The 26,681-nt window shown below is 35.9% G+C and overlaps 1 protein-coding gene across 2 annotated transcripts in view; it reads left to right on the top strand.

Annotated features, from left to right (window-relative positions):
- LOC111515167 (transcription factor hamlet) overlaps positions 1 to 26,681 on the top strand; it is a 300,593-nt gene that overhangs the window by 166,083 nt on the left and 107,829 nt on the right. The gene's annotated exons all lie outside the window — the stretch shown is intronic.

The raw sequence follows: 26,681 nt of genomic DNA on the forward strand, positions 1-26,681 counted from the left end.
TTTGTTTTCTGACTGATTCAGTCGTTACTCGATGAAGATCCATAGTAATTTCAAAAACTACACCTCACGATTTGATCTTCACAAATTTTATTTGAAAAATATATCACAACATGTATCGCTAGCACAATAGCTTTTTCAAGTGATTTATACTTCAAATTGTTCTCAACATTGATATTTATATACTACAAGTAACCATAATTGAGACTACCTCCAAAAAATTACCTAAACCTCTACCTGAGGTTCCTGTTCAATTATAGTCAATATTGGTCTAACTGGCAGGACATTTAGGAATCGAATCCAGGAACATCATACGAGCTATGTGAATAAGAAAACAAACTAGAAGAAATTCTAGAAAAAAATCATATCTTCAACGAAGAGTTCGAAATTTTGCACATGGAAAATAAAGGTTTGAAACTGAATCATTTGGAAGCAATGGAAATTAATAAACTTAAAAATTCAAACATTCCAAGGAATGACCAACTAGATTTGAATAGATCACAATTATTGAACTTGTTTTCAAAAAAAAACCGAGAGAGAATTATTATTGATCTAGATCTGAGGTAATATGCTTCAGGTGATCATAATTGAACAGGTAGAACGAACGAACGACAATCCTCAGAAGTCGAAACTTGTGTGAGCTAAGGATTAAGGAGGCCTTACCTTTTAACCTAACATGGTCTTTCCAATTTTGAAAACGAAAAGTAATCGAGTTTCTCATAATAAATCATCATAATATGTTTTCGGTTATTTCGAAAGTTTTGTCAGTTTCAATTTCATGTGTTTTTGTCGCTCCACACCCCAATAAATTTTTATTTTACTGTGTCGTTGTATATACCGAAATTGCCGTTCATTTTTCACCAAATTTTATTTTTTCACCTTTTTTCAGTTCGTAACTTATGATGTGGTGCGATTTTCGGATAATTTTTTTCTACGAATTCAAATTGTCCAGGCATTTGGCAATGATGACGTTGCCGCAGTGTTCGACGTTGGTTTGCGAAATTTTGTTCCGGAAACTTCAGCCCCGAAGATGAGCCTCGAAGTGGATGACCTACAGTAATCCAGGACGAGGATTTGAGAATACTGGTGGAGACTGACCCATAACAAATGGTGCATGGAATGGCGAAAGAAGTGGAAGTCAGGTATCATACGATTTTTGATGATTTAAAGCGTTTTGGAAAGGTAGAAAAGTTCGAAAAATTGATATCCAATGATTTGAACGGTCACGTTTCGAGGTCTTTATTTTGCTTTTGGGCAACCAAAACAATCCTTTTTTGTATCTAATCGTCACGTGTGATAAAAGGTGGATCCTCCACAACAGAAGACGTTGAGTACAGTGATTGGACCAAGAAGCCACCCAATCACTTTCCAAAGACGTAATTCTACCAACTAATCCGTTTCGAAATCTGTTCTTCTTCTTTTTTGAGCGACCAAAACGATGCTTCTTTTGATAGTATTCTCACGTTCCGTTCCGACAACAGGAGACGTTTAGCACAGTGGTTGGCACACGAGAAGCCACCCAATCACTTCCTGAAGGTGAAAACCCACCAAAAAAGACCATGGTTACTGATGTATGGTGATCAGTGGCACTAGTCAACAGGAGAAGTTCGATCCTGCTCCACGACCACGTCCATCCGTAGGTTTCACGAATCACCGTCCGAAAATCAAACAAATGGAGCGCCGAAGTTTTGGCTCACACACCATACTCCCCAGATCTCTCGCTAATCGACTACTAATCATCTTTTCAAGCACTTCGATAACTTCCTCAGCGGTAAAATCTTGGCCAATCAGGATCAGGCAAAAATGTCTTCGTCGACTACATCGAAGCCCGATCACAGAAGTTTGATGCTGACGGAATTATTCGATTGAATTGAATGTGCATTTACAGAGAGCATCACAGTTCGAAGTAGAATTATAAAGACGGACAGAACTTCTGAAACAACCTAATATAATAATTACATATCACATACAAATGAAGCCTGTTCTGGTGTTCCCCAGGGTAGTCACTCTGGGTCATTACTTTTCAATATCTTTATTGATGATCTGGTTGCACACCCAGAGGGAGTGTTATTTGCTGATGATTTCAAGCTATACCGTGTGATTGAATCGTATGTTAATTGTCTGAAACTTCAAGATGACGTGAACCATTTAATCAATTGGTGTAGAAAAAACTGCTTGGAACTTAATATTGTTCCGTTCCTTTTCGGACACCAATCACATATGAATATTACATAAACTCTTTACCCTTCAGCCAAGTTGACGAAGTTGAAGCTTTTGGTGTTATATTTGATAAAAAGTTTGTCATTCTCATCCCAAATTATTAAAATATCCTTAATGACTTGAACTTGTGTGATATTTAGATAGGATAGCTAAAGACTTATTGGCAAGTACAATGACTATTCTGCTCACATTTAGAGTACGCATCCATGGTATGGTGTCCCTCTTACTTAGTGTACAAAACGTCACTGGAAAAGGTTCAAAATATTTTTTTGCTACAAAATAAATGGACGTTCAAATGGACCAGCGATATAACCACACTACATCAAACCACATTGGAAAATAGGCGAATTCAGGCTGTCCTAATATTTCTATTTAAATTATTGTCAGTCCAAATTAATTGCCCAGAACTTATCTCTTTGGTTGGCCTGAGAGTCAAGCAAAGAGTAACGAGGGATGATGAGCTATTTTCGTTGAGAACTCAGATTCTACTAATTATGGATTTGATAGTCCAATATCAATAATGTTGAGGGAAGCTAATGCATCAGAACTTGATTTTTCATTGAAGGAGTTATATTTTTAGGAGTGATTAATTTTTGGGAAAGAAAGTTTTTGGCTTTCTACTACTCCATCTGATACAAAAAAAGTCTGCAGTCATCATGTATTTAGTCTATACATTTATGCCGTGTCTGTTTGTCAGTTTTGAGTGCTGGTGTTGGTTTTGATTGTTTTATTAAGCATTAAGTTTTTACATTTTGAAATTGTTTTTCGATTGAAGTATATTTTTATACATGTATGTTTCACAACGCTGCAACTTAGGGTGTTCCCATTCATACCAAGTAACTAATAAATGTGTCACAGGCAAACATAGAATCAATAAATTGATGGATGTAGCCGTTACCACGTGGTAGGAAATCATAATGAAGAAAAGAGAAATTGAACTTTCTATGTTTTTTACCACTTTTATTTGTAACTAACTTTACTGCAGTTTTGTCCTATACGGACATTTTCATTACTGCAGTAAAATCAGTTACAAAAGTGGTGAAAAACATAGAAAATATAGAATCTGTTGTAACTTTTCATTTTAATTTTTTTCAATACGATGTACAATTTCAGTTCACCAACACAAAACGACATGAAACAAACAGATAAATCCATTCGTTTGTTTCATGTCGTTTCGTGTTGGTGTTGTCTCGGAAACTTTGGTTATCTGCAATGTTTTTCATTTTTTCAAATATGTATCTAATATATCTAATGGTTTTTAAAATAGTAATATTATCAACACAAAAAAACTACTTTTCGTTGAGTAATTTAACTAAGAACTCATTATTTCTTGTGAAATTGAAACAATAACATTCGTATAACTTTCGTGGAAGGTATGTTAGTGAAAATGCATTGTTACAGATCCATGAAGAAGAATTTAACTGAATTCGAAACGTCGGCAAGAAAACAATTGTTTTTCTTCTAAGACAAAATTGAACATGTTACCAACCAACCTTTTTTTCCACACTGACACCACTCTCAATGAAAATTTACATATCCGTTATGATTCTCATAACGGAATCTGAATCCGAAATCTCAAAAAAATCGTAAAATATAAAATTTCATCAAGAAGTCACCGCAGATTCCAAAAACTATACCAGCAAACAGATACCTGAGGAAGTCACTGACTTCTTGGCATGCAAATTAATACAGAATAGACTTTTAAAAACCGATATGTAACAATAATGTCAGAGCCATTGTTGTTTGTGTGCGTACCTGTGATCCTTTCGTGTAACCCTTAATAGTGAATATACTGCCACCCTGACATTTTTTATCAGTGGCGCATAAGAATCTTTATAAATGTTTTCGATATTATTATGTCTACAGGACTGTATCAGCTACAGTGATTTCTCTATGAGAGTATTTATTCTTGCTTTCACGATATTGGACAGATAGGAAAATCATAACAAACTTATCATTTCTATCACGAACAAAGAGAATACGAATATACAATAATTTTAATCAACAAACTGATGAAGATATCCATATCAATAATTATAGGTACAATTTTTACAGTATTTATCGTATAATCATTATCATGAATATTGTTATTAATTGTCATCAAGTAACGGTCAGTTTATACATAATGTGAAACTGATAAAGACCGGTAAATAAATGGAAGCAAATCAAACAAAAGTTGAGTACATGCAGTTACAATATAAAGAATGACAACATGCAAGTTGTGCAATCAATGATGATAATTATTGATTTTTCACAATTTCATTTGAGAAGCGTTTCGATAAACGGTAACTTCATCAGTGTAACTGGTATATTAAACTGTTCTATAATGTATTCAATATAACATATTATTGATTTCAGAGATTTCAGCAGGTTTAATTTCTGTCCTTTATTATCTGTATGTAATATGTTATAGTTTATTTTGAAACAGCGGTTGTTCTTAAAAAGTGGCAAGTATAGTTGAAATTGGTGTTCTTCAGTTCAAAACTTCATTCATGATCGGAGATTCTCATTTTGAAATTCCTTGAAGTCCATCTAATGAAAACTTTTTGACATGATTCACATGTTTCGAGACCTCTGATTTGTTATCCTTGTCAATTTTTTACTTGGTAAATGTCCTGTTTGAGAAGTTTTTGTCAAGGATGTGATGAATTTTGTTCGATTTGGAATTGTTGTTTAGTTCAGTTTGTTTCATCAAATTTGATCACTTATTGAAATTATCTGTGAACATCGGGATACTGATGAGTCTCTTGATCATGCTATGATCAGCTACTGAATTATGATTTGATCAGGGTGATCAGAATGGTTATCGACAGTTGCGTTTGTTGGCGGTAAATTGCGAAATTATCGAATTATTGGTTTCTAGTTCTGTTGCGAATTCTATGTTTTCGTGAATAGAACTGATATACTGAAAAAAATCACTGTGATTGTCCATTTGCTTCTGTGAAGCAGGCTAGAACATCAACGTACAACATATGTATACAAATAAATGAAATTTTGGAAAATTGGAAGTTCCTGAATAGTTTTCTCAAAGAAGAGGAGGCTTAGAAGATTATCCATTACAAGGTCTTCTGTTTCGTTGTATGTTGTGTTATTGAGTTCAAAATAATGTTGGTCTAGACATACTGACAAAAAAGGAAGGATCAGAACGACTTAATGGATTTGTATGAGTTTTAGTAACATTTTACATGAATTTCACTAGTTCCGACTTCCATTGTCTACTATATAAAATGATTTGTAATCCCTGAAACAACTAAAACAGAAGAATTGAAAATGAATAACTGAAAATAACAATTATATTCCCCAAAATAAACCTGAAATGAAATAATAGTGAAATAAAATACAAGTGAAAATAGAACAATTGAATGAATAGAAATAAAGAAATTAAAAAAGAGAATAAAAATAAAAAAATAAAAGTCTTCGGGTGATGACAGTCATCGATTGTAGATACTAACAATCGAAACGTCGTGAACTAACGTGACTTGGAATCTCTCCACTTTTATTTTTTTATTTTTATTTTCTTTTTCCATTTCATTATTTTTATTCATTCAATTGTTCTATTTTAACTTGTATTTTATTTATTATTTTATTTTATTATTTGGTTAATATAATTGTTACTTTCAGCTATTCATTTTCAATTTTCTTTTTAGTTGTTTCAGGGATTTCAAATCATTTTATATAGTAGACAATGGAAGTCCAAACTAGTGAAATTCATCATGAAACATTGTCAATCACCTTCAAACAAACATTTACATGTTTTGCAAAGCCAAGAAAAATGATTCGCCTGCTAATATAGACAATATATCAGAACATAATTACTATTATGATAAAATGCTAAATATAAATGAAACGATTGATAGGCCAATGAAGTTATGAAAACAGAAACTCTCTTACAGAAAAATTTACAGATGCCAGGTCAAATCCCTTATATACATAGAGGATGACCGTGATAATTTTCTACATCTTATTCGAAAAGAAGCTGGCACTTTCTATATAAAACTCCACCCAACGTACATTACAAAATACTGGCGATTAGAGTATAAACTGGCTGTCGATAGCTTTGAGACAGTCTGTGATTAAATGAGGAAGTTTCAGAAATTTCAGAGCACTAAAAATAACACACCCTACACCCTAAGAGATGGGATAGAATCAAGATCTTACCAGGATCACCCTGGGCGATCCTGGGAAGCTGGCGCCAAAGAAATATCTGGCGATGACCAGGAAAAATCTACTCTTAACAGTAGGATTTCTAACTGGCCACTGTCAACTAAGGAAACACCTCCATAATATGGGGCTAGTGGACTCACCTCCATGGAGTATGTGTGAACAGGAAGTGGAGACTGTCAGGCATGTCCTATGCGAGTGCCCGGAGTTATCATCAATAAGAGAGTGTTTGTTCGGCGAGTCTTGGCCTACATCTGCCGATATAAAGGAGATGTCTCCCAGTGACCTAACACCTTCCTGGAAAGGGCAGGATGGACGATGACCTAGGAGGACAACTCTTCGGGAGGATGTACAATGGGTCACAGGTGGCCTAAGTGCTGTGGGCTTACGCCTACCCTCCCTACTCTATAGGTACAGAGAACACACACTACACTGAAATATACACTTGGTGAAAATAAGAGAATAGGCTTGAAATGGTTCCTAACTTGAAGATGACTTACACCAAGTAGAACTTTGCCATCTCAGAAAATTATATGATAACATGAAAGAGAATTTGATTTGAAACGTATAGGAAAGTTGTGAATGGAGAGGAGGAAGAGCATGTAATATTTATCATTCGTTGATGTGAATAATATTTCTATTTCATCTGGCCCTATATGGCAATAGGTTTCACTACACTACACTACACTACATTCTTATGGCAATGTGGTGTATATTTGTAGTTTCCATTAGTGTTAGTGTTTATGAGTGACTATATTGTCCTCCATCAATTTTCACTGCGAGAACTTCAACAACTTCCCGAAAAAGATCAATTCCTGAATCTTCCATAGCCGGACTGAGACCACTGAGTCACAAAAAGTTGTAGTGCTACAAATGGAAATTTCTCTGATGAGAGTTTTCCTTGAAAAAAACTATATCAATATATGAAAACAAACTATAAAAACTTGAAACCTATAACTAGGGAAGTTCGAGTTTGATGGTCACTTTGGATGAATTACGTAATTTTGGAAAACATTGAAACTAAATCATTTCACTTCATAAGACACACTCACCCTTCCTTAAAATTTTGTACTGTGGCAAAATTTCCCCAGTCCAACTCTTTCTTGATCAGACAGAGATGTCACCAGAGAAACTACAGGGGAAGGAAACAGGAAAGAATCTCCATTCTCCCCTCGCATGTGTTCGAATAATAGGGTTAGCATCTTGTTTGCATGCATGTATATTAGAGTCATATATGAAAGTTTTTATTTATGACCTCATTTGTTATGTGACAATGTGAAACGGCTTTCATTCTGTGATATTTTGGAATTGAAATATTCCATATTCTGAGCGATATTGTGTTTTCATGACTGGAAGATTGGGTGGATGATGCTATTTCATCTAATATGATTCAAAATCTATGAAAGAACAAATGAAATTAGAATGAATAGCTAACATATCAATTATATCAGGCAATAGAACATTATATGAGAATGCAAAAAAACGAATAAAATGATCAAGTTAAAACATTAAAGTGACCACAGAGTAAAAAGAAAAAAATGGGGGAAAATTTAAAAATAACCAGAAAAATAAAAAAAAATTCAAACCAACTTACTTCACGACGTTTCGATTGTTAGTATCCACAATAGTCTTCGGGTGATGCAGTCATCACCTGAAGTTTATTCTAGCCCTGAAAGTCCTTTATATATTGCAAAAATGTTACCCAAATTTGGGCACTGCTTAAAAAGACTCAAAAAAGAAACACATCTTTCTGATTAATCAATAGCGTAAATGTCATTATCAAGATGGTATTTTGAATGCTGAAAATGATATGGAGGCCTCTTGGAAAGCAGTGGCTGAATTGACTAATCAACGAAGAGAAAGAAAAAATATTGAGTTGAACTTGAATGGAAATTAAGAAGAGGATCCTGATAAAGTTGCTGCGGAATTTAATAACTTTTTCATAGATACGCCCAGACAACTGACAGAAAATATATTTGTCGATGAATTTTCTCTACCTAAAAATGACTTCAATTGTTACAGTATGTTTCTGAACCCTCTCTATGAGGAAGAATTATTCACTCTGTTGAATTCTCGATTGAAAAACAAAAACTCTGCTGGATTGGATGAAGTTCCGGGATTTTTGTTGTTGGGAGTACTGAAAGTGATCATAGAGCGTTTGACAGCTTTAGTTAATATGTCTTTCAAAAATGGAGCGTTTCCACAAAGCATCAAAACAGGAAAAGTTGTACCTCTCTTCAAGAAAAAAAATCGTACTCGCCCAGTAACTGTGCCATATAGTCTCGCAAAAGTTTTTGAATATGCATTCTTAGATACACTCTCATCATTTTTGGGAAAATACGAAGTAATTAGTAATAATCAACATGGTTCTCGACGTAACATGTCTACATCTACGGCAATGTATTCGTTCCATAAACGAATTGCACAGTTTATCGATGCGAATGAATGCCCTGTTGCAATATTCTGCGACTTGAGAAGGGCCTTCGATTGTGTGAACCATCAGAAATTGATGAAGATACTGGAGAGATACGACATAAGAAGTATATCATTAAACTGGATTTTAACTTTTTTAACAAAGAGAAAACAAATAAAAACGCTCCAGTTTCAACATAATAGCCAAATTAAAATCATATGCTCGTATAGTAGGGAAATCGAAATGGGCGTTCCACAGGGATCGGTCTTGGGTCCAATTCTATTCATTTTGTATGTGAATCACCTTGATGCGATAATTGATACTACTGATTACACTGCGTATGCAGACGACTTTTCATTGTTTCTGTCCTCTAAAGACATGCAGAGGTTAGGTTTTTGGGAGTATCTCTGGATGAACATCTCTCTTGGAAATTCCATTGCTAACAATTACCTTCCAAACTGAATTCTTTAAAATATATCTTTATTAATTTACGATCTATTCTAGAAGTGAAACAGATGGTGAATGTTTATTATGTCCAAGTTGAATTGAGACTCAGATATGGCATTTGCCTATGGGGCAATGCACCAGGTGCGAAAGATATTTAATTGCACAAAAACGAATTTTGAGATGTATCGCAAGAGTTTCTGACAGATAATATTGTAGAGCTATTTTCAAAACATTTCGTGTTTTGACGCTTCCATGTCTCTTCTTTTTCGAAACGTGTGTTCATGTTTTTAAAAATGAGAACACTTTTATTCGCAATTCGGATATTTTGGTTATGGCACAAGAAGAATGCACCATTTTCATGTTAATTTTGCAAAAATGCAAACACAAAACATTTGAAATAACATTTTCATAGGCGTCTGAAAATTTGTTGTCGTGTATCAATCTTAACAGCTTCAAACATTGTTCGATAACTCTGTGGCAGTTCATCGAGGCATGTTGATCTGCACTAGAATATGTGAAACAATGTTCTTTAAAACGTGTTATTATCGTTTCCGCATTTTGACCAACATACTTTCTATCGCAGTTTTGCCCTGTTTTGAAAGCTACGTTCATATTTGATTTTTGGAAATTCAATACAATCAATTGTTGTATTTTGGTTCGAACTGAAAAACTATGAATTTTTTAATAAGTTGAGGATTTCCGAAGACACTCTCGAGAGTAATCAAGATACAGTGATTTTCTTATAGTGGGGGAAAATTGCAGAATCTACATGGCTGAAAAGTCTGGGGACTAACACATAGATAGCGCTTGTATTATTGCAATCATCGCTTCTTCAGTTACTAACCTTCAAAATCCATGATTAGATGATCGAAAAATGTAGTTTCGTGAGTTAGCTCCTTGTCTAGGCGAAGCTCTCTGGCTTGCTTAGACAGGCTTGTCTGGCCATTAGTGGTGCCATCACTACCACACCGCCAGCGGACATGGATATGCCCCCTCTCCACATTTTTCTGGAGAGAGGCTAGATGGACTGCATACAGACTTAGGCATATTGCCAATTGAACAAATCAATTCAATGCAGAGTGTAACAGACTGTTGGTTGATACTGGAAGTCACAGCGTTCTGGAAATGACCTCTGACTTTATGCCTCCAACTGTCAACTACGAACTGCTTTATAAAGTACTTTTCCCGAGTAGAGAGGACTATATCCTCCGAGTGAAGGGAATATTAAGAGCAGATAGTTGTTGGTTCACAAACGGATCAAAAACACCTTCCGGTTGCTGTGGAGAGTCAAATAAACCCACTCACTTTGGACCTAACCTAACCTAACCTAGCTGACATTGAAAAGATATTAAACGAGGTGTTGGCTTTATATTGCATGAGTATTCGACTATGAGAAAGCTCTGTTCGGAGTGGGTGCCGAGCGAGCTCACTGTTGATCAAAAACAAGAACGGCTTGATGATTCTGAGCACTGTCTAGCCATGTTTGAACATTACAACATGGACACATCACTTCACCCTGGGATCAAAACGATGATCGTCATCTGAGAGTAGAGCAAGTGATGAATCTCGTCCAAAACGCCCGGAAGCACAACAATCCGCTGGTAAGATTATGACGTCGGTACTTTGGGATGTGCGTGGTGTAATATTCATCGACCCCGTTTGAAGAAAAAGAAAGTGCTGCTCCATCAAGATAATGACAGTGTCACAAATCAATGTTATAATAGTATATTATGCAACGATCATGTAATGATGGTTATTAAGAAACGAGCATTAACCGGGATACGAAACGAGCCGAAGGCGAGTTTTGTATGGTATATGCGAGTGTATTAATAACCATTACATGAGAGTTGCATACGCTATTTTTTCTAAACCCGATAAATAATGAAAAACTATAAATATTATTTTTGTATTGAACACATTTACAGTAATTAACTCATATTAAAAAAAAAAACACAAACTTAATGGTATTATCATGGATATATGAAAACTATAAAGATTCTAATTATATTTATATTGAATATAACAACTGTAATTAATTTGATCTTTTGAAAATATTGGAGTCGATGGTATTCCTTCTATATCGCTGTTTTCAGACATTTTCATAATATAGGTAGGTAATATGAAAACTGATTTTGACCAATAAAGCAATTAGTTACTTAGGTTAGAATCTAGGACAAACAAAGGAACAGGATTCTTGATTGAAAAATTATGGGTTTCTATTGGTTGATAATCTGTATCGTTATGAAAAATCTGTATCATAATGGATATCATTATGAAACGGATTATGGTCATATAAGTGTATTGTTAAAGTACGGGTGTAGAAAAATTTACTTCTATAGGTATTCAGAGACAATTTGCCTTGATTTAGACATTGTGAGATTTTTATAAGTCCCTTTTCAGCTTTATAGATTATCCCAGTTTTTATCAGTAAACAAATTTGCTGTATCGTCAGCGTATGAAAAAAGATCCCCTTAGAAATTTCCAATTTTTGCTATCGAATTGATGTACACAAAGAAAATAATTGAGCCTAGAACTGTTCCCCGTGGTACACCTGTTGTTATTGCAAGTGGTGTGCTGCGAATGTGATCAATTTTCACTCTCTGATATCTGTGTTTTGTATAGTTTTTTAAAATACCATTGCTGGACCGCGAATACCTGCCTCATTTAGCCTTTCTATCAATATTTCCTGAGACACTGTATGAAATTCTTCTGCTGAGCCGAAAGTTATACATACACATTTATCTGACTTGTTCAACCATGCATTTTTATCTAGTTTCTTTTCTGTAGAACAATACCCCATCAAAAATACATCACCGACGTCCATGCCTGCTGCAACGTGTGATTCGGTTCGAACGGTTTCTTGTTTAACGTATTGATATCTCGAGAGTTGGGCTGTTTGATTTTATAACCTCTTGATTTGATGAAGCTTTCAGGGGCGCGAACAGTTTTATACAGTTCACTGCACAGAAGATCCATCTGATTAAACTCTTTGTTGACGTAGGGATCTTTTTTGACTTCGGAATGACATTTTCTTTTCTCTGCGATTAGATATTCAGTGGATTTTCGAGTATGTTCATCCTGCCTTGCAGACAAATCCATAAGAGGAAATATATTGGTAGGCTCTGAGATAACAGTTAAGATTATCAGCATTAGATTCACTTTTTTCGATCTGAAAATTATATACCAGCTTTAAAATCATTTTATAGAAACAAAAGAAAATATTGGTCAGTATATGAAATAGGTTAGTTCTGAATGACCTTGGAAAATTTGGCATGGACGTCATTATTATTATCATTATTGTTAAATGATAGAAACTTAACTGTTCAAGAAAATTGTGGGTTACCCATTAGCCAGAAGATCAAAATCCAATTATTTCCACAGATAAACACTAGCTGATTATAGCAGAAGTACAGAATAGTTCACGAATGTTTTTCTCACTAGTCAGCAAAGGCTACCCAATCAACTCTAATATACAGTGTCACCATTGAAGTGGGCACCATATGGGATTTTTTTTTCGAAAAGTTTCAATGAAGTTTAACTTCGGCACTTGTTTGTGCTTCAAATTTAAGTTAAAATGATGCGGCCAACTGCGACCCACTGACGTTCAGTGTTTGTCAAATTCAACTTTTTTTTTTAATTGAAAAAGTGCATTTCTAGATCGAATTTAACAAAAAGTTACTTGAAAAAGTTGTGTCTACGGCAATTTTATATCCATTTACCAAATTTTATGCAACTAGGATAAAGTTAACATTTTGCTTTTTTTTGACAGATATCCCCTTTATTTCAAAAAACAAGTTCGGTTAATTGCCATCAATTCATGTATACATAACAAACTCATCATCGAGTTTGACTTTTCTGATAAATTTTTACTTATACGGACATTTTCAGAGAGAAATTAAAAATTTGCTATAAAAATTTTACCATGGCTGGTGCAAAGTTTCGATCACTTAGCTATTTTCTTAAACAAACCTTCGATTTCGAAAAAGTAGAGGCAACTAAATAAAACTGCAAATAATTTCGATAGAACTATTATTATTATTATAAATTTTGAAAAACAATAATATTATAGAAAATACAAATAGGTACAAAAAATTACTTATTGATCTAAATCAGGTTGTCAAACACTTATAGCCTACATTTCAGTAGGCTCCACGTCCTCCACGTTCAATACAAATTATGGTCCTTCTACTGACATCTGTAACTGCGTTTTTAATAAATCGGGGATTTATATTTGCACAGCACTCGCGAATGGTATTTTCCAGATGTTGTATGTCAGGAAATGGTCTACTTCGGTACACTTTTTGTTTCAGGTAACCTCACAAGAAAAAGTCTAAAGGCGTCAAGTCGGGTGATCTAGGTGGCCAATAATGTTCCCGGTTACGTCCAATAACTTTGCCTCTGAACATTTGTTGGAGGGACTGTTTTACAGCAACCGTGTGATGTATTGGTGCCCCATCAAGCTGATACCATTGGTCGTATTTAATATTCAAAGGAAAAATGGCCCAATTATTTGGTCGTTAAGTATCCCACACCATACATTAGTTTTAAAGGAATACTGATCACCACTTTCAACTGTGAAATTGGGATTTTCTTGGGCCCACCATCGGCAATTTGGAGAACTTATCGTTCCATTTGAAGAGAGCGTTGCCTCATCTGTCCATAAAATTTTATACGAAAACTTTACATTTTCTTCTCTCTCTCCTTGAAACCAGAATGAAAACCCCAAACGGAGATCAAAATCTCGTTCTTTCAATGTGTTAATAAACGTTGGCTTGTAAGGCCAAAATTTATTCTTTAATAATCTCTTGTAATCGGTATTTTTTATAATATCGGTTATGCTCGTTTGCTCGTGTTCAAAAATGTTAAACAAATGTTAAGTTGGGCCTCCTCATCATATTTACTTGGAGTGTGCTTTTTCTTAAATTGATTTGCTTCGGATCCTGTTTCTCTGAATTTCGACATTATCCTTGATACAGTAATATGTTGAACATTTTTTCCTGGATGCCGTTCATTAAAAATGTTAGCTACTTGTCGGTATGGTGTATTCTCACCACATATTAAAACTATTTCTATTCTTTCCTGAAGAGACAACATTATTGCAACAATAACTGTTAAAATTTTGACAAGTAAATCAACAACTTGACACTACCATAGCATGCATTTTGTTTGTCAAGACCTACTTAAAATTTTATTCAACGTAATTAAGCATCCTTACCGCCCTAGTTAGTGTTTATAAATAATCTGTAAATACTCTTTATTGAAATTTTAATGTAATTTCAACTCTAGTAATTTTATTAATACTTATTGCAGTTTTTGAGTTGTGTCTGCTTTTTCAAAATTGAAGGTACTGACGTTTGTTTAAGAAAATAGCCAAGTGATTGAAACTTTGCACCAGTCATGTTGAAATTTTCATTGCAAATTTTTAATTTCTCTCTAAAAATGTCCGTGTGAATAAAAATGTATCAGAAAAGTTAAACTCTATGATGAGTTTTTTATGTATACATGAATTGATGACAATTAACCCAACTTGTTTTTTAAAATAAAGGGGATATGTGTCAAAAATAAGCAAAACGTTAACTTCATCCTAGTTGCATAAAATTTGGCATATGGATATAAAATTGCCGTAGACACAACTTTTTCAAGTAACTTTTTGTTAAATTCGATCTAGAAATGCACTTTTTCAATTTTTTTCAAAAAAAAAGTTGAATTTGACAAACACTGAACGGCTCCCTGTAGTATCATATTTCTTCGTAGCTGGATTCTGTTCAGTCTGATAGACCATTGAAATATGTTTTTTGTCATATATAAATTGTTGCTGCCATTCTGTTTCTGTGATTCTGGAGGAATAATCTGAACATTTTGTTGTCTTTTTTCCATTTCGATGTTGAATATTTTTTTGCACTCTCTTGTTTTCTGGTAATCATTTTTTCCCTTGATTTTATATATCATATCACGTGACTAAATAATCAATTCTGCTCACAGAAAAACATTGATTTTTGTTCCAATATAATAATGAACATAAAGTATATTTCAATCCTTCAAGTTTTCACAATAGTTCCGAATATTTTATCGAACACCAACAAAAAAACCATGCCTTCCAAATGCCACTTCTGAACCCATAAGCACGTCACTGGTAAGGAAGCAAAATTCAAGAAGTCCCGTAGACAAAACACTGTAGGCGCACTCCAGGTTTCAAGACCAACGAGTCCAACATATTATTAGAGGCCTCCCTTGATGAATATGAAGCATAAAAGGTGCGCGGAAGTCCTTTATTTCACGAAGAAAGCGGAATTGAATACGATCAGATCAAGTCATGTCGTTGCGGGATAAGTACAATGCAATTTATGTCTGCGCTTCTAAAGACTATTTGGCAGGGGGTGAAACTAATCATTATAGTCGATGTCGCTCAACGGACTTTTGCCTTCCAGAGGAATTTCTATCGTTTGTGTTTTTTTCTCAGCGAAACAGTTCACAAGCTCTTTCAGACGTTAGAAGATTGTTTTTAATTGATAACGACTCAATCGTTTGAATCTATCATGAAACCCTCAGCAATTAGTACAAATGAAAAGGGTTGTTAGGTTGCCAAAAATTCATTACATTTCAATTATTCTGATCTTTTGATAATTGTGGAGAATATCACAGAATTGATGAGTATATTTGAGGTATCTACAAATGAACAGAAGAAACTGAAATGATATTCACTGAAATAAGAAATTGAAGGATCGAAATTGTGTGTCATCATTTGATGATACTGGTGAGTCAAAACATATTTGATGGAATTATGGTTATCAGGAACTAAGCTTTATTGGCTATCTTTGTATCTGTCTGTAGAGTAGGGAGTGTGAGTGTAGGCCCACATCACAAAGGCCACATGTGACCAATTGTACATCCTCCCGAGGAGTTGTTCTCCTAGGTCATCGTCCATCCTGTCCTCTCCAGGAAGGTGGACAGGTCACTAGGGGACATCTCCCTTATGTCGGCAGGTGTAGGCCAAGATACGCCGAACATACACTCTCTTATTGACGATGACTCCGGACACTCACATTGGACAGTTTCATATTCCTGTTCACACATCCTGCATAGAGGTGTGTCTCCTACTGATAAGCGTAGATTTCTCCTGGTCATCGCCGGATATTTCTTCGGCGCCAGCTTCCCATGGTCGCCCAGGGTGATCCTGGCAAGATTGCATCCTTTGATTTCATCCCATCCCTTTAGGGATTGAGCATGGCTGTGACGTTTGGCTTGTTTCGCAATTGTCGTAGTCATCAGGCCTTAGGTGCCACTTGGTCCTAAAAGTCTTAGGCTTTATTGGCTATTTTGCTATTATTGATTTCAACAAGGACTTCCGAACTTTGACAATTGATAACGGCCATCTTGTTGAAGCTTCACCTGTCAAATTATTTGTCATTTATTCAGTATGTTTTACCAAACCACCATGGACGGATATAGCATTCAACAACACGTGCAAATGATAAAATTGCCTTGTTGAAATGGGTACTCTGTTCGAGGAACGTACCGCGCGCTTTGCCTATTTTGCGGTCTTCATGATTGTCCTATCGACAGGAGTATTCTCGAATGTGGTGGATAATTTTGAGTCCACTGGTTCAATAAATGATCAACCAACAGTCGATTTCGCGTGGCTCACAAAAACTTGGCCTTCCGCAGACCGCATATTGGAGAATTCTTCATCTTGATATGGGCCTGCACCAGTACAAATTTCAACTGACCCAGGAACTGAAGGTAAACAACCATAGAAAACGACGTGTGTTTGATGAATGTGCTCTGGAGTAGTTGAACATTGATCCTAATTTTCATCGAAAAACTATATTCAGCTATGAGGTGTGGATTTTGGGCTTGCGGCGTCATAGGTCCATATTTCTTCGAGAACGGCGTTGGTCAGGCCATCATTGTCAACTGCGAGCATTATAGGTCGGTGATTACCAACTTCTATTGGCATAAATTGGATGATCTCGATACCAACGACATGTGGTTCCAACAGGTCGGACCTACGTGCCACACAACTCATGTTGCATTGGAAATTCAGCACAAAGATTTGAGGACATGATCTGCTCACGTGGAGGTGAAGTTAACTGACCACCGAGATTGTACGATTTGACCCCGTTAGACTTTTTCTCGTTGGTTTTTTTTAAGTCCCAGGTGTATGCGAATAATCCACAAACTACAGCCCCTGAAGAATGTATTTTGCAGCTGTTGATTTATACACTGAACAAATTTGTTGATTCGTTTAGTTCAGTAATTACAAACTGGAAATGAAAATCATATTGAAACTGCACTTTCAGAATATAAAATCATTTTGATTTCCACTGCTATTCGTACATAGTTCATTCGGATTTCAAATTTTCTCTTGAAAAGTTTGACTCGACACACTGAATGTTCTTCACTTCCCTTCCGTTTTCTCGATAGGAATATTTATCTGATCAGTAACACAATTTAGGGGCTCACCCTACATTGAACCCTACAACTTCTTATCGCAATCAGGAGTTGTAAGTAACCATCAATAACAAACGATTTTTCCTTTCTACTCCTTTGATAAAGATCCAGAATTCTGGTAATCTTTATCAGCAGATATGTAGGATCTATGTGCTCTGATATTCTAGCCAGCTGTTGAAGGACTCACTTCTCTTCTGGGATTCGACTTTAGTTTTTATTTCGAGTTAGATGTGAACTTCAACCACAAGCATGATTTTTCATAATTACCTGAATTTGCCTGGCAAAACTTTCCAAAGTTGGAATATTTCCTGTTTTGTGATCATTAGTATTTTCTTTTTTTCTGATTGATAGTAATTTCTTAAACTACACCCCAAGATTTGATGTTGTAGAGATTTTGTGTTGATCAAATCGTGACGTGTAGTTTATGAAATCAATATTTCCAATTGAATCACCACTACGTGCTCTAGAAGTGAAGCAAGGCACAGAAAAGACCGTTTCAGAATTCCATCCTTCACGCATGGAATCTCGGTTTTAGTTCGTAAACCAGGCAGTGTTACTATCTGTTCCATCAGTCCTTTCGAACATATACACAGAGGGCGCCTAACGATTCAAAGTATGACATATTTGCAAACGTGGGTGGATATCCTTGTCCATACCCCACTTCCAACTTCATGTCAATCACTATGACCTAATGAAAGAAGGAGAATGCTTCATATTAGTTTGTCAACCTTACCATTGAATTATTAAATTGATCAAAATTAACATTTGTTATGGAATGTTAATAGGTGTCAGAATTCTGCCTATAACTTTCGAAGCACTGATGCAGACTGTCCACAAGAATCCTAGATCTATGAAAATAAAAAAAGTACTTCGAGAAGAATTTAATCAAATTCGAAACGTCGGCAAAAAAACATATTTTTTTAAGAAAAATTGATCCTGTTACCCAACAAACGTTTTTATTACTGGATCATTAACTTAGTAAACGTAATTCAAATACTTGTGATGCATTGTCGTTTCTATTTGAAATCTGTTTTTCAATTAACTAGCTGTTGCACCCCTACGAACGACAACTCTCGAAAGTCGAAACTTGTGCGAGCTAAGGATTAACGAAGTATTACATTTTAACATGTGGTTCCTAACACGGGTAGGACAATAGCAAGTGAAAATCGAGCGTTTAGTCAATTCGAGTGAGTGAACAAAGTACCCACGTCGAACCGCCTGGCTACCGATCGACCACTGTTTGAAACCTTTTTTGGTGATTGAAACATATGTCGAGGTGTTGAAATAATGGTTTGGTGTTGGGGAAAAAATCTCCAGTACTATTGGTAATCCAAATAATTGGTATGTTAGAATCTACTACTTGAAATTGACAAAAAGTTTTCTTCCAGTTCAGTATAGAACAATATAAAATGAAAAGTGGAGAAATGAAATGTTATAACAAAACATACTGAAGACGAGACTGCTATTCTCAAACTTTTGGACCATCTGTCATATTCCGATCTCAAAAATTTCATGTAATTTAGATTATGTTCTATTAATATCAATGCCTCTAGTGCTTTTTGAATAGAATTCTGGAAATTATTATCGTCTTACCAATATACATCCATTCCATTCCTTACAGCTCATTCAGTAAATTCCAAAACTTCCCAGTTGAATTCAGAACTAGACGCGAACTCTTGAAGAAACAGAGAAAATGATGACGATGGCGATGATTTTCTGAAATATATCCTAGAATTCAAACAAAAATCTGTATTATCAGTAGGAATGCCATGAAGAAATGAATGAACTTGCAAACAGAAACAAATTAACTTTGTTCTGGGTGCCAGGGCATTCAGGAATCACAGGTAATGATAAAGCTGATGAATGCGCTAGACCCCCCCCATGCCCCCTCCCGGGTTGAGTGCCCTGAAGAAGAATTTTCCCCGCCCCAGCTATTTAGCGAGGAGAACCTACCACCCCACTCCATCCACCCCCTCTCTCCGAGCGGTCCTCAACTTACTGATGGGCACTTCAGCAAGATTGACATCTAGCCTCTTTTGGTCGAAAGTCTGCCTTTAGGTGCTTTTACTTTCTTATCGAATCGTTGTTTTATCTGACTATTCCTAACTGAATTTAGGCATGGGGGCCCCCAAAAACTAACCGGCGGCTTTGTGTTGAGGCATCGAGCGTTTCTCAGTTCATCCAAGAAAACTTTTTAAAGTTGCGATCGCGGTCGAAGTTTTCTTCGCTGAACCTACCTGGAACAGTGTATCTGGTTAGTGTTATACATACCTAAGTCGCCTGACGGCGACTAACAGGGGCGGTCTATTATTCTGTTTAGTCGGCCTGGGATGTTTGTCCCTTTCTCGGAATTTGGGGTCATCCATATTTACCGCATCGTATAGATCGCGGAACGCTGGATTTGAGTGCGATCTGATTCTATCGAACGTGCTTCCTGCATGTTCTCTCATATACACGTCCACATATTGCGTGTCCAGGTCTAAGTCTCTGTATATAAATCTATTGGGTATATAATAAGGTGCGTTTACAGCTGCCCTTACGCTCGCATTCATAAACGATTGGATCTTCTTCCTGTATGTCTGCGCACACTGGCCCCAGGTAGTGCATGCATACAGTATTATTGGCACTAGAATCGTTCTGATCATTAGTAACTTGACTTTCAATGCCATGTTACTACTTCTTCCTATGATCGGCGCCAGGCGTCGTCTGGCCTGTCTGGCCATTCCTATTCTCTGCTGTACGTGGGCCTGGAATGTTACTTTCCTGCCTAGGATGACCCCAAGGTATGTCGCTTTGTTTGTTCACGGAATCTCTTGTCCGTTGAAGGTGACGTTGCCTTCCGGTTGTACGAACCTGCGAGTGAACAATATCGCCTGACTCTTGTCAGGGTTGATACTGATCTTCCACAGGTTAGCCCACTCCTCCAATCTGTCTACCTGTTGTTGAAGGTATCTCGTAACGTGTGCTTGACTCGTAGATCTCGCCACCAGGGCCGTGTCGTCCGCGTAGAGCGCCAACTTGTTAAAGTTGTTCTCTGGCTTGGGCACGTCTGCCGTGTATACGGAATAGAGGTGTGGCGAAAGGACTGCACCTTGCGGGACTCCTGCCTCCAGTAGTCGAACCGTTGATAATTCGTCTCCTACTTTGCAGCGGCATCGCCTGTCAGTTAGAAAAGACTGAATTAATCTTACCATTGGTTTTGAGTATCCAAAATCGCTCATCTTGGCCAGTAGCGCGTTATGCAAAAACTCTGTCAAACGCCTTGGAGACATCTAAGAAGATAGCTCCGGTGTGGTATCCTTTGCCAAGGTTGAAGCCTTCTGCCGCAAAGTCCACTACCCTCAGGACTTGTAGCTCTGTTGAGTGTTCTGATCTAAAACCGTGCGCGGATCATCAACTCCATATATAGTTCCTGAACCAGCTCTGGGGGTACCAAAATCATTGGTACGAAACCAGATTAGGACATGGACCAGTAAGAAGCACACAGAGTACTGGACAATAGTACCTAGCAACCAATACAGCAGAACCTTTTTCGTCCGAGAAAAGAACCGAAAAACTACTCCAATATAGTAGGAATCGGCTCAGAATAATTACAGGGTTACTAACCGGTCACTGTCCGCTTAGAGGACACCTGAATAAAATGGGGCTGTACAACGGAGACCTCAGCTGCAGATTATGCAACGAAGGGATAGAAACAGCTCTACACATCTTATGCGAATGTGAGGCACTGAATCACAGGAGGCAGGCAATATATGGACGTACAAAAAAGAATATGACGAACGTCCAACACGGAACCTGTACAAACTAGTCAGGAAAAGAGACTGATGGAATGGGTGTCATGAGATGATGGGAGAATAAACGCAGTGAGCCCAAGAGGCTGCAGGGTTTTCTGGGGACTCGGAAGATACAAAAAAAATTCAGTGGGAAAAATAAGGCCTTTGCGAATATAAGTAATGTGAATATTCAATGATTATAGCTCTACAAAGACAAGAAGCTGAATAACGCTGTCTACAGAATCAGTCTTGAGTGGGAATATTTTCAATCAGATATAGTCATAATTCAAAATTGTTTATTTTGATATTTAAAACAGCTAACTCAAAATTGGGATCGTCTAGTTCGTTCTTGAAATGACAAGTTTGTTGACGAACGCACAGTTACCCGACCCAGACAGAAAATCAATTTCAAATATACCACGAGACAACGAAAAGTTTATCGATGATCCAACTTATCGGGCAATATCATTTCATCATGAAGTGCTTATTACTGGCCACTTCATTTCATAGTTGTCAACATGAATCAACTCCATCGTCATTGATATAAGGTGTAAAAATGCTAACATATCTGTGATTAATTTCAACAAGAGAAACAATTTTCTTAGAAAAATTATATAATAAAGTTTGTTCCCGTTTATTGATGTTTTAATAGGCTTATAACATGGTGTCAGAAGTAGCTACTCATCTGTGAGAATTCCAGCCCATAATTCAAGAAAAATATGAAAAAAAAATCATTTAACATTTGATGAAGTCAAAATGACGTCTCTGTACGAACCCCCGAGCCCGGGGGTTCGTACAGAGACCGGCTTTTCTGAATATAAGATCAACATAGTGTACAAGACTGTTGACACGTCAGGTGGAAATGTAAAAAACAAAAAATTCAACATCGACAAGTACAACACATCAGGTGTCTACAAGCTGAAATGTGGCTCGTGCTCAAGAAATTGATATTGGAAAAACATCTAGAAATTTTAAAACCAGAGTCTCCGAGAACAAAAAAAGTTATGAATTGAAGAAAACTAATTTAACCTATGTGTTAGAAAACAACTACGACACAAACTTCGACGTACCACATACAGAAAATAAAGGACAGAAATTAAACCTGCTAGCGAAAGTAACCAATCAAATTGAGAAGAACGACAAGACGTTAATTCATTTGTGATGCACTGTTTGGAACCTTTGGTTAGTACTGAATATTACTGCAGTTTTTTTCCAACACCAAACCGTTATTTTAACACCTCGACACGTGTTTCGATCATCAAGTGATCATCCTCAAGAGGAAGATCAGTTTGATTGAAACAAGTGTCGAGATGTTAAAATAACGGTTTGGTGTTGAGAAAAACTCCAGTAATTTCTAAGAAATTGATATGTCACCAATTTTGTACTCATTTTCAACAAAAATTTCCAAGAACTAGTCGATTCATAAGTAACAATAACAAAACCTCCTTCCTAACTTTGCTAATTCTAATCAAAGCATACCACGAAGAGTAGAAATCCTTGGTAGAATACAATTCTTTTGCCTCAGCCCCGAAATCTTCGCAAAAATTCAGAAATATTTTTATAGCTGTCAAACACCGGTCCTATTACATTTATATTTTAATAAAATTGATTGAATGGTTTTTCAAGGACTGAACTCTATTTGGTTACTGTTACATCCAAATGCAGAGTCCAACAGACTGTTGGTTGACATTGGAAGTAGCATTCTGGAAATGACCTCTGACTTTATGCCTCCAACTGTCAACTACGAACTGCCTTATAAAGTACTATTCCCGAGTAGAGAGGACTGGATCCTGCGGGAGAAGAAAATATTAAGAGCAGATAGTTGTTGGTTCACAGATGGATCAAAAACACCTTCCGGTTCTGGTGCAGGTGTTTTCAGTCGCAGACCCAGGACAGAGTTATCTACCTGCCTAGGAACTTATGCGACTGTATGTCAAGCGGAAATTTACGCTATTTAAGTGTGTGCGGAGAGATTGGATAAATCCAACCTCACTCACAAGTCAATAAAAATATTCTCGGACAGTCAAGCGGCCTTGGAAGCTCTTGGCTCCCACCAAGCAACGTCTAAATTGGTAGCAAACTGCCAAAAAGACTCTTCGATAGAAAGACTAAACAGATTGTCACTGGTCTGGGTTGCAATCATTAACAAATTTGATATGATTGAAACATTCGTAACTTCAGCACTTTTGTAGTTTTCAGTACAATTAATTGCTTTCCACACTTCACCTCCGTTCCAAAAATTGCTCTTGAATTACAATTGTACTCAAGTAATTCGTCGTCAGCTCAAGAGGTCTTAATACTTTCCTGGTGATGACAATATTGGAAACAGCTTCTTTCAATTCACTTCCATTCATTATTTTTGGCATACATCATGTCTAGCTGTTAGATTACTACATGATAATTATAATGTTTTTTCATCCAGCGAAAACTTTGACGTCACTTTTGTTGTCATCATAAAAACTACAAGACGCACCACTCGATTTATTCTCCATTGAATTGCACCGTATCAAGTAGAAATATCAGTGAAAAAATCATTCTAGACATTCGCTGACAAGAGCTTCATCAATAGAGAAAGGCCGCTTGAATTTATTGGATTCTCCATCCAAATCTCACTGGCGATAACATCAGTTTGGAGTATTGGGAATGGCCAGGAGCCGAAATGACCAAATTTAAATGCAATGGTCCCGAAGTTTAAAACGCATTTAGATAAGACACGGCCATCTATTTCTCCGAGTTCTTTTGTCGAAAGTTCTATGGAGAATCGTTTGTGTAATCCTGCGAGAATAAAACTAAAAACCCAGCGATTCTGCAGGATAGCAGTAGTTTCGAACTCTCTTTGATGTATGTACTAAGGAATAGCGATGGATGTTTTGAAGTAGAAGCGTCGATCTTTTCAATGGACGATTGAATTCAATTCCAAAGAGTTGAAGTCAAATGGGCATTGAATTATTTTAATTTTATGACTTTCTTATACTGACAGCTTACAGTTTCTCGAAAGTAGGTTCATACTATTTCTGTCATCATGTAATTTTGAAAAAGGCTATTATAAGGTATAAGATACTAATTGTATTTCTATGGCAATCAAACCATCTTCACAATTACTTCGTTTGATTTTTCCAGTTTTTGATTGAACTTCAGAAATGAATGAAACATATGAAACATTTTTATGGTACTGAAACTTTCACAAATGTCAAAAGTGACTTGAATATGTGGCCAAAGACCCTTCGAGATATTGGTAGCTGAGGATTTATGAGAGGGCGACGATGATATTGAACATGTATGACGTGAAATTGATGATACGAATAGTTCTGATAATGAATACTGATGAGCAGTTAGTTCACGAGTTGAAACGCTGGAACCAAACTGATTTCTTAATAGTAATTTGAAGTCATCGTAAACTCTGGAGAATCTTCTATTAACTAATTTATCTTTTAGTAGGTATCTTCTAAACAGTTTTTGTGTGCCATGATGACATCCACCCTAGCTTACTATTTTTAATACAAGATAATGAACATACATATAACAGAGGGAATCATTCGGGTTGTTTTACGTTGACAGAAAGAACGTTCGAAAGAACTGAGATAATACAGTTCAAAGTAGGCTCAAGAAAATGGACAAAACTTTTGAAACAACCTAATACATTTCTGGAATCAGTTCGGCATGGCAAAGGCGAGAATAGGGAAAAAGAGATTTTACTCGTATTTTAACAATAGAAGCTCGAAGATATGCCAATCTCTATACTTGAACCATTGTTTCAAATTTATGTGTTTTGGGAACTTTCAGTACTATTGTTTTACCATGTTTTTTAACTACTATACGCTCTGTACATTTTAAGTCATAATCCTGAATATTCACAAACAAATTTTTCCAAACTGTGCTCTTTAAAAAAAGCGATTTATTTCCAACCCAGTCACAGGAAAAAATGCTATTATTACAGAGTATATATGGAATAAACAATAAAAATAATGGAATATAGAAATGTATAAATGTGAATGCTAAACAAAAAAAGAAATTGTTTAATGTCTGAACAGGAATAAATCCCAATAACAAGACATATTAATATTATTAACAAGCATTTTACAGTTTATGTCTGCCTATATACACACAATACACATACATATATACATACATACACATATACATGAATACAATACTAATTTATCAAGTAGAAACACCTGAAGCGAGTAAACAAAAAATGAAATAAAGTAAAAATTTAGGAGAGTTGAGCAAAAAATTAGGTGGAACACTTGTATGCAGCAAGCTAGGAGAGTAATTGAAAAAAAACCATAAGTCAGATATAGAGCTAAGAAGTAAAAACATAGTTCAAGTGTATTACAAAAAAAAAATAATTCAGCAGTAATACAGTAGTAGTAATAAGCTCACCTGGTAGAATAACTTTCAATTTGGGCTCATGTATTTTGACTAGAGTGTAAAAGTTTCTTAACGTGGTTCTTAACTTGACCAATAGGTTCATAATAAATGTCGAGATTCTCACAGAGTTGATTATAAAGTTTGCTTATTGCAACAACTGGTGACTTGAGTGATATGTTTGTTCTAGAATTTGGTAGATAAAAAGTCAGTTCATTTTCTAGAATTTATTCGTGGAACATGAAAGTTGAAGTGGGAGAGTAGTTCGGGACAGTCAATCAGATCATTCACTAGTTTATAAATGAAAATTATAGAGTAGTAGGTTCTTCGGTTTTGAAGGGATAATAGATTAAATTTATTCAGCAGTATTGTTGTTGTTGTTGTTCAGGATAAACTTCTTCTAGCTTGTAAGTAATATATTTCATGAAGCCTCTTTGTATATACTCGATTTTGTTTATGTGGACATTATATATGTGGAATATGTGGACATTGTATAAGGGTGACCATATAAGGGAAGCAACAAAGTATATATATAAAATATTGAGTATATAATACAAAAAAAGTTTCAAATCATGCAATTTAGCAGTACTGACACAAAAGTATTTGTAGTATTATTAAAAGTGATTATGGATACAAGAAACCAAAGCGTTTAGAGAGTCGAAATGAATATCGCAGTGTTCATAGATTTTATTGAAGCTACTGCACATAAAATTCAATGGTGATCGTAGCATTATATTTGTGCGTGATGCTTCGCAATTTATGCAGGAATTTTATACCAAGAATAACTCTCCTATTTTCCAAAGAAGTCATATCAAATCGTGTCAACAATATGAAAACCGATTGCCGTCTTT

This window comes from Leptinotarsa decemlineata, unplaced genomic scaffold, assembly GCF_025532065.1.
Source record: "Leptinotarsa decemlineata unplaced genomic scaffold, Ldec_3_MD MMD2_tig00001393_RagTag_RagTag, whole genome shotgun sequence".
NCBI classification, from domain to species: domain Eukaryota; kingdom Metazoa; phylum Arthropoda; class Insecta; order Coleoptera; family Chrysomelidae; genus Leptinotarsa; species Leptinotarsa decemlineata.